Source organism: Gigantopelta aegis, chromosome 7 (genome assembly GCF_016097555.1).
Source record: "Gigantopelta aegis isolate Gae_Host chromosome 7, Gae_host_genome, whole genome shotgun sequence".
NCBI lineage: Eukaryota > Metazoa > Mollusca > Gastropoda > Neomphalida > Peltospiridae > Gigantopelta > Gigantopelta aegis.
The window spans coordinates 5,323,733-5,338,732 of record NC_054705.1 but is presented as its reverse complement, the minus strand read 5'-3'; the positions used below and the strand labels follow the sequence as shown (position 1 = coordinate 5,338,732).

The 15,000-nt window shown below is 38.2% G+C and overlaps 1 protein-coding gene across 1 annotated transcript in view; it reads right to left on the bottom strand.

Moving 5' to 3' along the window:
• The window catches only part of LOC121377722, a 44,212-nt gene that overhangs the window by 19,494 nt on the left and 9,718 nt on the right, over window positions 1-15,000 (bottom strand). The window lies entirely within an intron of this gene.

The following is a 15,000-nucleotide window of genomic DNA, read 5'->3' as shown; positions in this document are numbered from 1 at the left end:
TGTTTTCTTAGTTAATTGCTGTATGCTGTTAGCTGTTTCTGCCTGAGATTCCTGATTGGCTGGTGTGTATTTGATTGGTATCCAGACGAGTCAATTAATTGACGCTGTCTAGGCACAGAAATACATACCGGTATTGTATAATATCGGAATGAACATGGTTTATTACTGTAAATAGTTCTGTAAAACTATTGATTAAGTAGACTTTTCCATCTAAAACCACATAACTGACCAATTACGTAGTTCCAAAGAAAATAAAATTATCACTTGGGTATAGTGGGTTGTCGTTTGTGCTCCAACGTAGCATATCAATAGGCTTAATAGAGTACATTTTTCCTTTGAATTATTTAACAGAGAAAAATACGATAACCCCACTTTGTTCCGTTAATGCAACTTGAAATATATTTAGTTAAATAGTTTATTATATTATTACGTCATTTATGCTGGTTTACAAGTCAGGTTGATCAAAAAGAAGCGTCTTGTCGAAAATTACTGCTCTTGTTTACACTGTACATACAGGAGATGATCAGGTCACTTCGCTCCAAGTTAGCCTCGAAAATAAAAGAAAACGGCAGCCCCCAGTTAGTAGGAATAATCACGTTTTTTTGTATTAACACTAAATTCACACGTTTTTCATTTGGTAAAGTGTCAGTATGTGTTGTTGGTCCGGGTATGCATCTTTCCAACACATAAGGCTCATGTTTTAGTTTACTCTCCGTATAAAACAAGCCAACACGACAGAAATATATCAACCAGTTGGACTATTACATCTTCAAGACGAGTCTACATGATGGACATACACAAAAAAGTCGGCATATTACCACATGATCCAGTCTTGTCTTCACTATCAATATCTGACTTTTTCTTAATAAGTCGATCCACTTCGTCATTTCGTTGCCTGAAAAACATTTTACCTTCATGCTCGTGAAATTATGGTTGCTGCAAAACGTAGCCTGCTAACTAAACTGAACTTGGTCAACTCGGCCGATACATCTGCCCGATTTGACGACAACTTTATATCTGTATGTAGAACACATTTTTGGTTTTGTGATCAGTATCGTTACATGGAATTTACGACATACGTAAGCGCCGATCGCCTGTTAAATAGTAGTTCTGTGTTAGATATCGAATTTTCTGTCCAGCTGTTTCAATTGTCTATGGTATATGATTTAGAAGTACACAAACTTATATACAATCCATATAAAAATATATTATATACTGTTAGTACTTCATTATTTGACAATGATCACCATTTATCCATATACAAATACATTATATACTGTTAGTACTTCATTATTTGACAATGATCACCATTTATCCATATACAAATACATTATATACTGTTGGTATTTCATCATTTAACAATTATCATCATTTATCTCCTGATTCAGCGTTCGTCAATAGCCACTGAGCAATCTGAACAACAAAACCGATATGTGTGATCAAGACTGTATCTCTGCAGCATGTAGAGCCCAGTGGGTGCTTGGCAAACTAGTGGTTGATACCATGAATCTAGTGCCTCGTCTATAGGAGGATAACCACTCCCGTGAATATCGTTTACTGGCAATGTATGATCCCTGCACCGCTCAAAGTACAAAACAAAACGTCCATCAAGCGACATCTACCAAAGGCTGATCGTCTCTGTAAGCCTTATATCTACAACACAACGTTGCAAACTTGTATACTGATCACTTATAAAGTATTCCCATTGGAAATATGTGAATCAATTGTTACGGTTCCAAGGTAACATACATGATGCAAATTACTTATATTATTTTTGTTATCATTATTATTATTATTATTAGTAGTAGTAGTAGTAGTAGTAGTAGTAGTAGTAGTAGTAGTAGTAGTAGTAGTAATAGTAGTAGTATCTATGTATAGTTTGCTTCGTTTTTTCGTTGTTGGGTTGTTTTGTTTGTTTGTTTGTTTCTTTATTTATTTATTTACTTCTTTCGCTGTCCACCTCCACGTCCCAGTCCTTGTATCTCCAACCGCGATAGGTGTTTGTCTCGTGTGGCTATCCACGCTACACACCACTGATTCTCCATAACGTTTGTTTCATTCTTTCTTTCTTTGTATTTTATCTTCTTATTTGCAATGCGCCTATTACATTAACAGCGTTTCCCGCCTAAGGTTGTGTATAAGTGCGCAATTGTCATGTGTTAGTGATGCGTGGATACTTGTGGGGATGAAAACTGCTCACGCTCGAATAGGGAATTGATAATTTTTCAAATGAAAGTCAATATTTCAGGTCAGATCTCTCTGATACCCCCCCCCCCCCCCCCCCCCCCCCACACACACACACCCTCATCTATAAATGTCATCCTATAAACCAGGGAAGAGGATGGATGCCGAACAGAAATGAACACAGCATGCAGAAAGACATTAATTATTTCCGGGTGTGATTAAATACGGTGTTCATGGTTCAAGTAAATACTAAGTAGTACTTCCAAATTATTGGTACACGAAGGGGCGGGACGTAGCCCAATGGTAAAGCGTTCGGTTGATGCACGGTCAATCTAGGGCCGATCCCTGTCGGTAGGCCATTTAGGCTATTTATCTATCGTTGTTCCAGTCAGTGCTAAACTTTCAACAGCTGCTGCAGCAGCAGTGACATAATACGCCAGTAATGATGGAGAACAGGTTTATTGAGCCTATGCCACGAGCTGTTAGGTCTGTGTTGAATCCTGTGGTGGTGACACAATATGCCAGTTATGGTGGTGAACAGGTTTATTCAGTCTATGACACGAGCTGTCAGGTCTGTGTTGAATCCTGTGGTGGTGACACACTATGCCAGTTATGCTGGTGAACAGGTTTATTCAGTCTGTGAGACGACGTTGTCAGGCCAGCATTGCATCTCGTGGTGGCCACATCTCCTACTGACCAGCAGGGACATTTAGCATTGTGTTAGTCGTTAAAAACTTACCACTGTCATTTTTGTTTTAGTAGACACTAAAACACCATCACGCAGTATCGCCTGATGTGCTTCGGTCGCAGGATCGAGCTCACTCGGTAGACTCATTGTAGGGTTGTCCTGTTCCAACCAGTGCCACTCGACTGATATATAATAATCCAGCTGTCTGTGGGTAAAACCCATCTAAAAGCGCCTTTTTGCTAACGGAAAAATTGTAACCGGTGTTTCAAATCCAATTGATTGGTAAAAGGTCGTTATTTGTGTTTTTCTGTCTTTTCGTGTTTCATTCGTTCGTTTGTTGTTTTTTGTTTGTTTTATTCTTCTTCTTTTTTCTTCTTTTTTTTCTCACTTCCCCCTTTCCTTTTACTCCTGAATTTTAATATCGGGTGTGAGGAAGAAGTCCAGCATTTGTTTTTTCTTCTTTTGGCTGGTTAACAGTGATTAGGCTACATTAGTCCCAGAATATAAAGTACTATATATACACATAAATCAACTTTTAAAGTTATTTGATTATGAATATTTTAGACGAGTGGTAAAACCCTCGCTTTATGCTCGGCCGGCCTGGGATCGATCCCCGTCGGTGGGTCCATGGGACTATTTCTCGTCCCAGCCAGTGCACCACGACTGACCGTCGTATGTGATATCCTGTCTATGGGTGGTGCATATAAAATATCCTTTGCTGCATTAGCAAATGTAGCACGTTTCCTCTGATGACTACGTGTCAGAATTACCAAATGTCTGACATCCAATAGACGATGATTAATTAATCACTCTGCTCTAGTGTATTCGTTAAACAAAACAATATGTTATTTCATGTCTGTGTGACAGAGAAAAAATAACGACAATGATCATAATCAATTGAACTACGGGACAAAAGTGTCAGTACAGCAATTCCGTTCATCGCAACAAAACGACCACGACTACATTTGTATTCAGTGACAGCGAGCGACGTTAACGTTCGTGAACTATTTGACTGGATTCTGATGTGGCCATTTAGCTTAATATGAAGCACATAAACCAGTTGAACGATGAATTGCACTGTCTGGCTGCAAACGGGATAATCCTTTATTAAAGGGACATACCCTAGTTTTTAAACACTAACGCATATTTTTGACTATTATAACCATTTTTTCATAACTTAAATCATACTTTACTTATATTGTATTGTTTAGATTATCAGTTTCCGTACATTCGAAGTGTTTTGGTCATCCTAGTGTTTTTAATATCAAAATATGCATTTCACATATTTTAAAAAACGCACGTGCTTCTGAGAAGTAACAGTTATGGAGTGGAGTTTTATTCTATTTTTAGAAGGTATTTCACCATTTCAAAGTCACAGACTCATGTTTCACTCAAATGTAACTTTATCGAAATGTGTTACAGGTTTGTAGATTTACTAAACTTAGTATAATTGTCACGGGTTGAAACTAGGGTATGTCCCTTTAAAGGACAATACCACCATCACATCAGTGTTATCCCCAAAGCAGAATATGCAATGAACTTCACACGAAAACGCTGTCTACTATTACAACTGTCATTACGTTATAACTATCAAACCGTAAACATATGGCAGTGTTAAATGCAAGCGCATGTTTCTATTCACTTGCTAGTGAGTGATATCAGTACATCTGAAGCTACATGTTGATATTTGCTCTTTTGTATTGACACATATAAAGGCGTAGGCTGGGGAGGAGAGCTTCTTGGGGGGGGGGGGGGGTCCCGTTGAAGCAAATAGTCAGCTTTAAGAACTAAAACACATGGGTTTATACATATGGAGTTTCTGGTGGTACAAAAACAAAATAGAAAAAGGGTCCAATTGGTTCATTGTCGACCCCCCCCCCCCCCCCAGGCCTAGATCACGATACGCCCCTGCCCCTTTACAGTATAAAGCTAAAACGCAATGAGCTTCACATGAAAAAGATGTCTATTATTACGACATATATATCCAGTATTTTATTCAATTTAATATCAGATAGATATTTAGATTAAAAATAGCAATAATAAAAATCAACAAAGCTGTTGGAAAACTAAGGAAGTTTGGAGGTAGTATGTTAAACACCATGCATCGATCTGCAGACTGCTAAATGTACAAGAATAACTGATGTCCTTGTTTATCATTGGCTTCGGTGGTGTCGTGGTTAAACCATCGAACGTAAGGCTGATAGGTACTGGGTTCGCTGCCCGGTACCGACTCCCACTTCATGGGTAGATGTAATACACTATTTCGTTCTCACTAACCACAAACAACTAACCCACTGTTATCTGATATCTGAGGTGTGTTTGAACCTTAATTGGATATAAACACGAAAATAAATTGAAATGAGTGACAGCATGAATTTCAATGAAAAAGATGGCGAAGTGATTCATCTTGTTCAGAGAAAGTCTGAATCTTAGTGTGAATTGAAAGATGAGAAACTCGATTCATGTGGTACTCGTTCACATTGTTGAAGAATAGCGAGAACCACAAGGGAGATAACTGCGTATCGCACATTTTTACAGCGCATTAGAAAGTTGTCACGCTTTGGTCAGATTTTAGCAGGTTTCATTTACGGCTTTTAAAAGGCGTTTTCTGATTGGCTGGATATTTTAAATTATCCAATGAATAAAGCTGATACGTTGGAGGCTTGGTGCGCGAAAGAAAGTTCCAGAAAGATCATTTGCGTCCAGGAGAAAATTGAAGGTTAAAAGTTATTTTTAAAAAATTAGCACCCATAAATCCTTATAGTTAAAAAAGAAACACAGTTATATTATCCCCTAAATGAATTAATTGTTTTAGCTACTGTTTTATGAGATAAATTCAACTTTGAGAATGTCAGCTAATTATTATTGTTGTGATGTCCTTGTGCCTCCATACTTCAAAATAAAAATAGCGTGAAACAATAGTTACCATTGTTTGTTCGTTGAACCGTCATCTGCCAAATCTCGGAATATTTGTTTTACGGTTTTGGTCAATTTAATAATTTAGAAAGTGTGACGGAACATGCTCTTAATTTGTTTTCGCCTGTGGCGATATTAATTGTTTTAGAAGGCCGTGTGCAGTTCCAAATTGCACTTAGTCCAGATGGGCAACTTGTTACGTAATACCTCCGCGCGACCGTACACACTTAGCGAGGTGTGGAGGCCATGTGGCTAGTAGTTACGTAATATCTCCGGTAGTGCTGTTTATGGCCAGGGGATTGGTCGCGGATTGGCGACAGCCAGACTGACGATCAGAGAGAAATATACCGACTCTGGGAGAGGTGGAATATCAGATGATAGGGGGAGGACCACCTTGTACCCCCAGGCGATATTCTGATTTATAATAAATAGCTAGTTTTTTTTAGATATCGGGGAGAACCAAAAAGGAAGGCTTCCCGGGAACGTTGTCCGTTTGGACTTTGGTAAATATTTTATTTCTGCTCTGTTGTATAACCTTGATGTGATTGATGTGACTTTAAATATTTTAATACTGTATTATACCAATATTCTTTAGACAGTGTCTTCGGTCATCTGACGAAGTAAATCGTAGACTTGTTGTTCTAACATTATACGAGTATTTGGTAATATAAAGCTTAGCCAGTCATCCTAGAAGACCTAGGTAAACTGTAGGTTATTGTCTTTATTGTGATAGGTACCAGTATTAATTCTGTGTTACAAGGTTACTGAATGAGTAGTTAGGGTTAATTAAAAATAAATTAACCAGTTAGGAATAGTGTTGTAATTCCTTTATTAATTAAGTTCCCCTGGAAGCGGTTCTCCATTATCACACGTGTGTGTGTTAGCGTTTCTCAATTATCACACGTGTGGGTGTTGTGTCACGGTGAAGTGATTCGCATATTGTGTAAACTAGACACCTAGATATTAACTAATTAAGTGATCAGTTCTGGGTTGTTATTATTGTTGTTATTAATTAACTACTGCGGCAGTACATTTGTCAGCGTAGGTTAATACAGATTCCAAAGTGTATTGTGTTTTTGTTGTGTTTTCTAGTGAACTAAACATGCTATATTACATATACTTTATATAAGATCGTATCTCTGATCATACCTAGACGAGCCAAAGCGGTTTTGAACTGCCCGTTACAGAGAGATCTAATAGATATACAGTTAGGAGAGATATTTTGATAATCGTGTTTTATTCAGTTACAGGTATTATAGACTCCCCGTGACAGAAAGTATATTTAATTACTTATTATAGTGCAATTGCATTGCAGATTAATATTAGTGCCGCAACGCTAAACCAGTACACAACGATATTTCACAACGATATTTCACAACTCAATGCGATAAGCCTACACGATACTTTTGCATATTGTAACATATTTTACCAGAAGAAAAAAACCATGTATCTGAATAAGCCTCTCTTTTACAGTGACTTTAAAAAATAGGCCGTTTTTCGTAAAAAAAAAATAATAATAATAATAATTAAAAAATCACGCCTACCCCCTCACTTAACTACTAACTGACAATTCACCTCACGAAGTGGTAGGAATTCTGATTTTCTTGAAAATAATTTAGCATAATAGATAAATAATAATGATCATTAAAAAATGTATTTCTTCTGTTTTCATTTGAAAAATAAATATAAATGTGAGCAGGCACGTAGGACAGATTTTCAAGGGGGGGGGGGGGGGGGGCTAATTTTTTATGGTTGTATAAAATGTGTTGTGCGAAACCGCGAGCGCTGCAAAGTCCCATAAGGAAAATTTAAAAATATTAACCCCCTTTATAGCGATTCTGGCGTGTTTTCGGCTTATTACCTGAGATTTTTAAAGTCCCGAAATAAAAAACGGGCCTGTGTGGGTAAAAAATGATCACTATATGTTTCTTTTTTTCGTACAAACATATTCCATAGGATATTCATAAACGAGATCGCATTTGTTGTTTGCAAACTTTTTTCTCAAAGCACACCATCCAAACTTGTATGACAAGAAGCCATACAACCTATTCAAAGAAGTGAAGAAAGACATGAAAGTGAAGTGAGATTCATCCCATTTATGTCTGCGCTTTGAGGGCATTGAATACCGGACTGTACAATCAAATTGCTATCAATGCATTTCATAAAGTTCTTCATTTCAAAGCCTGCACCGTGAATGCGTAACGAATTGTGTTGAATCGTTTTCCCACGAGAAGAATAATACACCAGGTAAAATATGTATTCTGATCTACAATAGAATAATAGAGCCCAGTGTTAGACATTTGACTAGGAGTAGCAATAGGTGACATTTCCTTCTTTACTCCAGGTGCACCACTTTCTTTATCGCTTTGTAATAATCCAATTACAAACCGTGTGGCACCGTGCGTGTTGTTAAACGAGTTGTCAGAACTTGAGTAGTCTGGGCTGATCAGTAACTGAGTCATTCTGTTCTGGTTGACAAAGAAAGAAAGAAAGACAAAGGAGACAAGAAACACCAAACGCCAGCCCAACCCACTGGACTAGAATGACATGTATGCAACTCTACAATGTCTCCATTAACATGTGTAATTATCTTATCAAATAATTATTCGACGCCAATATTCGCATAAATCAAGAAGAAAAAACTGTTTCCTGTTGTGTTACAAGGTCCGTGCCTTTTAGCGAATATAACAGAACCCACACAATGTCCCATGAAGACAAAACAAATTGAACACTATTTGGATTATAAGATGTTTGAAGAAAATGCATTGTGTTTTGTGCGATAAGCAGAATTAACTTGGTTATGTGCCTGCACACATATAAAACAAAATACCATGCGATCACTGGTCGAAATTGGCTGACATTCCTGCCGGTTATTCGGTCCAGTAAGCTACACATTCCGCCCTAACCCTGTCCCAACTGCCCAAGATGTCGCACTTCTAAATAAAACGTATGTACCAAGTTGGCCCAAAATGTCCCAACTGCTGAATAGTGTGTTGAAGCAGAAAATATATACGAATAACAGTACATATACGTGCGTATATTATGGATGGATGGATGGATGGATGGATGGATGGATATTGATTTATAAATATTTATATTTTGTTTGTATGTCGGGTTTGACAGTTGCATACATAGATAATAACAGGGGATAATTAAATCATTTCTGGTCTCACAAATTATTTGATGCCATTGCTGGGACTGAAACCTGCAGACTTGCCACGATACGTTCTTAGCTATCGATTTGTCCTTAAAATGAAGAGTTTAGGCGCAAAACGCGATATATCCATTTTATTTTATTTTCACTTTCAGTAAAAGTGACATTTTTAATTGGCGTATATCGCGTTTTGATCAAAAACGGGATTTACCCAGTACAATTTCATAAGGATCAAGAGGGTTGTAGCTAGCGGGGGGCAAGGGAGCAGTTGCCTCCCCCCCCCCCCCCCCGAATAAAATCCGGAACGCATTAAAGAAACTTAAAGAAAAGTCTCTTCTTAACTGTTTAACTACTCATTTGCCCCCCCCCCCCCCCAACAAAAAATCCTAGCTATGGCCCTGATCAATCGCGTTTTGCGGCAAATCAGCGGGCCTACGATTAGCCCTCACCGACATACAATAATGGATTTAACTGAAAACAAGAATGAAAATGGTTTATATCGCGTTTTGCGCCTGAACTCTTCAAATGAATGCTCTTTAACTGAATCACGCTACGTGGTCGATCCCGCTTACGTGCATGAAACAGTGGTCAGACCTGGCACTGGCTCGTAAGTATTGATGTATGAATATCTATATATTGTATGTACGTCGAGGTTGAACATCAGGATAAAGTTACAACACAGTGAAACAGGAATCTGTGACGTTGAAACAGGAAAATATCCTTAAAAATAGACTAGAACTCGACTCCATAACAGTTACTTCTCAGACGCACGTGCGGTTTGTGTGTGTGTGTGTGTGTGTGTGTGTGTGTGTGTGTGTGTGTGTTTAATTATATATCAGGTGACCAGAAACACGATTGTACAGAAATGGATAATCAAACAAATAAAATATAAGTAATGCCTGAGTTCAATTATTAAAAACGGCTCTAATAGTGAATGATATGCCGTAGTTTGTTTGTTTGGGGGTTTTTTCAACTAGGGTGTGTCACTTTAATGATATAACATCTTTGTTTCGAGGTTATAAACTCTGACTATGTTTGGTTTGATGTTATTAACACTGACTATGATTTTTTGAGGTTATACACACCGACTATGATTGGTTTGGGGTTATAAACATTGACTGATTAATGTAACAGCTACTCATGGCGATTCGGGGGATGGGAAGGCAGTGTCGTAGCGAGGGGGTAGTAATAAATTGGAGGTGAAGGGCATACACCCGTGGTAGTAATAAATATTGGGGTGGGTGGGATTGGCATACAAATTGATATCAATGAATTTCATAACTGCATTTCAAAGCCTAAGCTGTAAGTGTGTAACGGATTTGTTGAATCGTTTTCTCACGGGAAGAATAATTCACCAGGTAAAATATGTATTCTGATCTACAATGGAATAATTGAGCCCAGTGTTAGACATTTGACTAGTGGGTAGCAGTAGGTGACCTTTCCCTCTTTGCACCAGTTACCCCACTTTGTTTATTGATTTGTAGTCATCTATTTACAAACCGTGTGACACGAGTTATCAGAAGAGTAGTCTGGGCTGATCAGTAACTGAGTCATTCTGTTTTGGTTGAAAAAAAAAAAGAAGAAAGAAAGAAAGATAACAGAGACAAGAAACACAAAATGCCAGCCAAACACACTGAACTGGAATGACAGAAAGACTTTTGGAAAAATGCCAAACGACAGCTTGAGTTGCAAGAAACTGCTACCCTAATGTAAACCGTACCTTTACACCCTTACACCTTCATAAATAAATATGTAGCATACATCCAGCTACCGGGATGCTTCACAGACGAGCGATCTAAAACATGTTGACAGAGCAAGGACGGTGATGTACTACCAGAAGGGGAAGACATTTACTCCAGATGGTGGGGATGATATACATTTGTTAAAGACAACCAGTCCTGTGTACTGTACGTGGCGCCATTCATACAGTGTGTAAAACGGTTTTGGCGTTTATCATCGCATGAACGTCAAATATTTAACGCTCACGTCATAATTAAAACGTATTTATGGCCTGAGTACTTTAACGTAGTTAACGTATGTGTCTTAGAGAAATCAATTTCAGATTAACAAAAATACGACACAGAGTAATCGATTTCCATTGTGTTTTTTTCACTGGCTGGTATGGTAGTGGCAACCTTCCCCAAGTTCAGCCAGCAAATGTTTCGCTAACGTTCGCGAACTATTTCACTGGTTATCAACGTGACCGTTTGTTTTAGCGTGAGGCGCATAAACTAGTCTAGCCGACGGGTGGTTTTTTTCCTCGCTCAGACTAAACTCAGACCTGGTCGTCACCTAGGAGCAGGAAGTCTTGATGTCGTTGAACATTCATTCATGCATGCATTCATTCGTAAACTTGCTATCACACGTATATGTATTAGCATTATGTGTTATCAACAATATCGAATGGTGTTGTCACCGACGGGTGTGTAAGAAAACTATATTATCATTGAACAGAGTGGAGATATGGTCAGGGTTCTCACCCATTAAATATTTCTTTTTAAATATAATCACAATCGTTGTAGCGAAGATGTGTGTACCGTCATATTCGCATTCTTATCTAGTGCGTCTACTTTTGGTGACTCCACTGTCCAAGCAAAATCAAGCGAAACCTAACTGAAGGAAAGCAGAACTGTTTTATTCAACGACGCACGCAACACATTCTAATGGGAGTTATATGACGTCGCAAATGATGGAATAGAAAACTCGCCGCAATCACTCAATGAGCCACTCTTTTCGATTAGCAGCAAGGGACCATTCATACAGACAACATCCTACAGATAGGATAGTACATACCACGGCCTTTGTCACACCATTTGTGGAGCACTGGCTGCAAAGAAACAGCCCAATGAGACCACCGACTGGGATCAATCCTAAGAGCAAATACCACTGGTATATTAAACTGATAAATGACTGATAAATGCAATGGACTCATCCAGGCAGTACTTGTATAAAACATGTCTCACCTCATAATAATTTTAATCTAACTGCAAGAAAATAAGGTGTCCCATGGCATTTATGATTTAAAGAGTATTTTTGTTAGTGACCTTCATTTTAGCTGAACATAGCAGTCCATTTAAGAAAAAACGTTTTACCCTGTACTGGTTTAAACCTCAAGTGTATAACGCATATACAATGTATATTCATACATGGCGGAAGCAAGTAGACATCCCTCAGCCACCCCCACCCACGCTCCTTTGTGCCTGATACTACACCAATTAGACCTGTATTTTCATAACAAGACAATGTCTTTGTCTCCGTGTTAATGTTTGTAGCGTGGGTTTTTAATTATTATTATCACAGATATAGGAATGTATACAATAGAAACAAACACAAAACAAAACAGAAAACAATACAACCGCAATTTAGTGTAAAAACATTTTTTTTTTATTATTCAATGAAACAGTAAACATTTCATATCATCAAATTCTGTTACATTTTTGTTTTTACTCCAAAGATGTATACTAAATATATATATAGTGTACCCTCGATTTATTGCCCCCCGATTTAACGCCAACCTCGCATACCGCCAACTTTCTTTAAAGTACCGTTTTCATTCATGTTTATTTCCCTCGATATAACGCCACCCTCGGTATCCGCCATCCGCCAACGACGTTTTTGAACCGAAGTCCATTTAGCCATTATAATTCCCTCGATTTTGCCGCCAATGGTCTGGTCACAAAGTTGATTATAGTGACATAATAGACCTCTTTCACATTCCCATTGCGCATGTGCGCGAAGAGTACCGTCCCTTGCCGAATTGGACGGTATCGAGGCTATATACAAATTGGGGGGCATGATTGACAGTTGTCATGAGCGTCGTGAGTAGCTTCGTAGGAGCTGTGAATCTCTAGCGACTAACTTAGACCTACATATTTCGTATAAGATGTTAAAATGGCTGCGAAAAACGGTCTACTAAAGTTTACATCGGAATGGTTTAAGACCAAAAGCAGTGAAACATTAACTTTGACGAAGTCTCTGGAGCCGCCTGTCAAGAGTATTTTAACAGCGCAAAATTAAAAGATTCATACAATAAAATTAACTTTAGTGGAATGTGTTTGCTACTTTTAACAATTAGAATTATAGTTAAATATTCACGCGGATTTACCAGTGATGTTTAATTCTCCACATGTATCAGTATTTAAACTTTAATAAAATATGCCTCCCCTTCCCCCTAAAAACCCCAACAAAACCCCTAACTCACATAGACCTTTATCACAGCTCTATTTTCCCCTTATCGTTTCATTAAAAAAAGACAGTCGTACAACTACTAATCAATGTTACATGTCTATCCACAAATTATTTATTTATGTATTTATTTATTTACTTATTTATTTATCTTATTTATTATTTTATTTCATTTATATCAGATACATACAACTTCACTTGAAATGATATCTGATATTTACGAAGTTTTAAAACATATATGAGCTGTCACACGCGAAAATCTACAACTTAGCATGACGTCAGAAACCGAGTAAACGCGGCTGTTTGCGTTGTTTGTTTTGAAGAATTTAGAAGATGACATCTTCTTCTTTACATGAAGATCAGTAAACATATATCTGTATGTACAATAGTGTTTGGTTACTATTTTGTATTTTGTACCTGAGAACATCGGTCGAGATCGTTAGCGATACCATCAGCACTTTGATACACATCTACAAGCATGTCATGTCATGTCATAGGGTTTTACGTGCACATTCAGAACAAGCTGTTGTAGCGCACGCCTGTCCACGACAGGAATTACAAGCATAGGGAGAAGTCCTATATATCGATATGGTATGCAAATATCACACGTTTTTATAACGTACATGATTATACATAACATAAAGTTCATCACCTTTTTCAGACCCATGCAACCCAATACGATCCTAATTTGATCTTTGGTCTAACTTATGACAAATGAAACCTCAGACAGACGTTCTTGCTATGTTATCCCGATCATTTGAGGACAAGGACTTTTATATGTAAAATCAGATTTGTTTTTCATTTGAGCGGAACTCTCAATCCTGCGTGGGGTGATTGTTCGATACCCAGATTCCCCAAAATATGGCTTTTGTTCCCCCCCCCCCCCACTAGACTGTGTCCCTCCACTACAGATTGTGCCCCCTCCCCTCCCCCAACTCCAGATATCGTTCCTACGGGCCTGATTCTAATGTTTTATATACCATAGCTCAAATTTCATATGTATCATTTAATTTTATTTCAAATACCGAACAAAATTTTAAATAAGTTGGTGAAAAGAAATCCCGACAAGAATCCTGAATGCATTTATCTGTATAATGTTTTATAAATATTTAAATTATGTTAAATACAATAAATATCTGCATACATACACGCGAGCACACATTAATATTATTTCAGCCTTTATCCGATATTTATTGCGTACGAATCCGAACCGATGGTTTGTCGGGCGTTAACAATCAAATGTTTTTTATTTCTTGATAAGAAATGATTCACAAATGTCTCCAATAAGTCTTGTTGGATGTCGGGTTCCCTACTGATAGAATAATTAATCATGGAGATATTCACATTCCTATTGCGTGGCCTCCCATGTCTATGCCCCCCCCCCCCCCCCCCCACCCCACCCCCCCACTTGTCTAAAGGTCTATTTTTGCGAGATCTCGCGTGAGTTCGCGGTTTGCGTCCTCAAGTTACCCCACAACGGGCACATGCGCAGTGGAATGTGAAAGAGGTCTATTAGCAAGGTCTGAAGCCGATATCTTATTAAACTATTTCAAGGACAACATACTTCTGCTCCCCTAGATGCTTACTTCTACTTCAAATATCGTCCCTACATCCATGGATACAGTTAACGTGTGTTCTCTTTAACGACACCGCTAGATGGCTATTGGATGTCAAACATTTGGTAATTCTGACAGTCTTCAGTAACAGCCGATGATTAATTAATAAATTTGCTCTAGTTGTGTCGTTTTTTTTTGAGTCTACATTTTTCCATTATCAGGTCAGGTCAGGTCAGAGAATTTAACGTGCACATTCAGAACAAGCTGTTGTAGCGCACGCCTGTCCTGGGCGCAGGTGTCGGCCTCAGCCGGTTCAT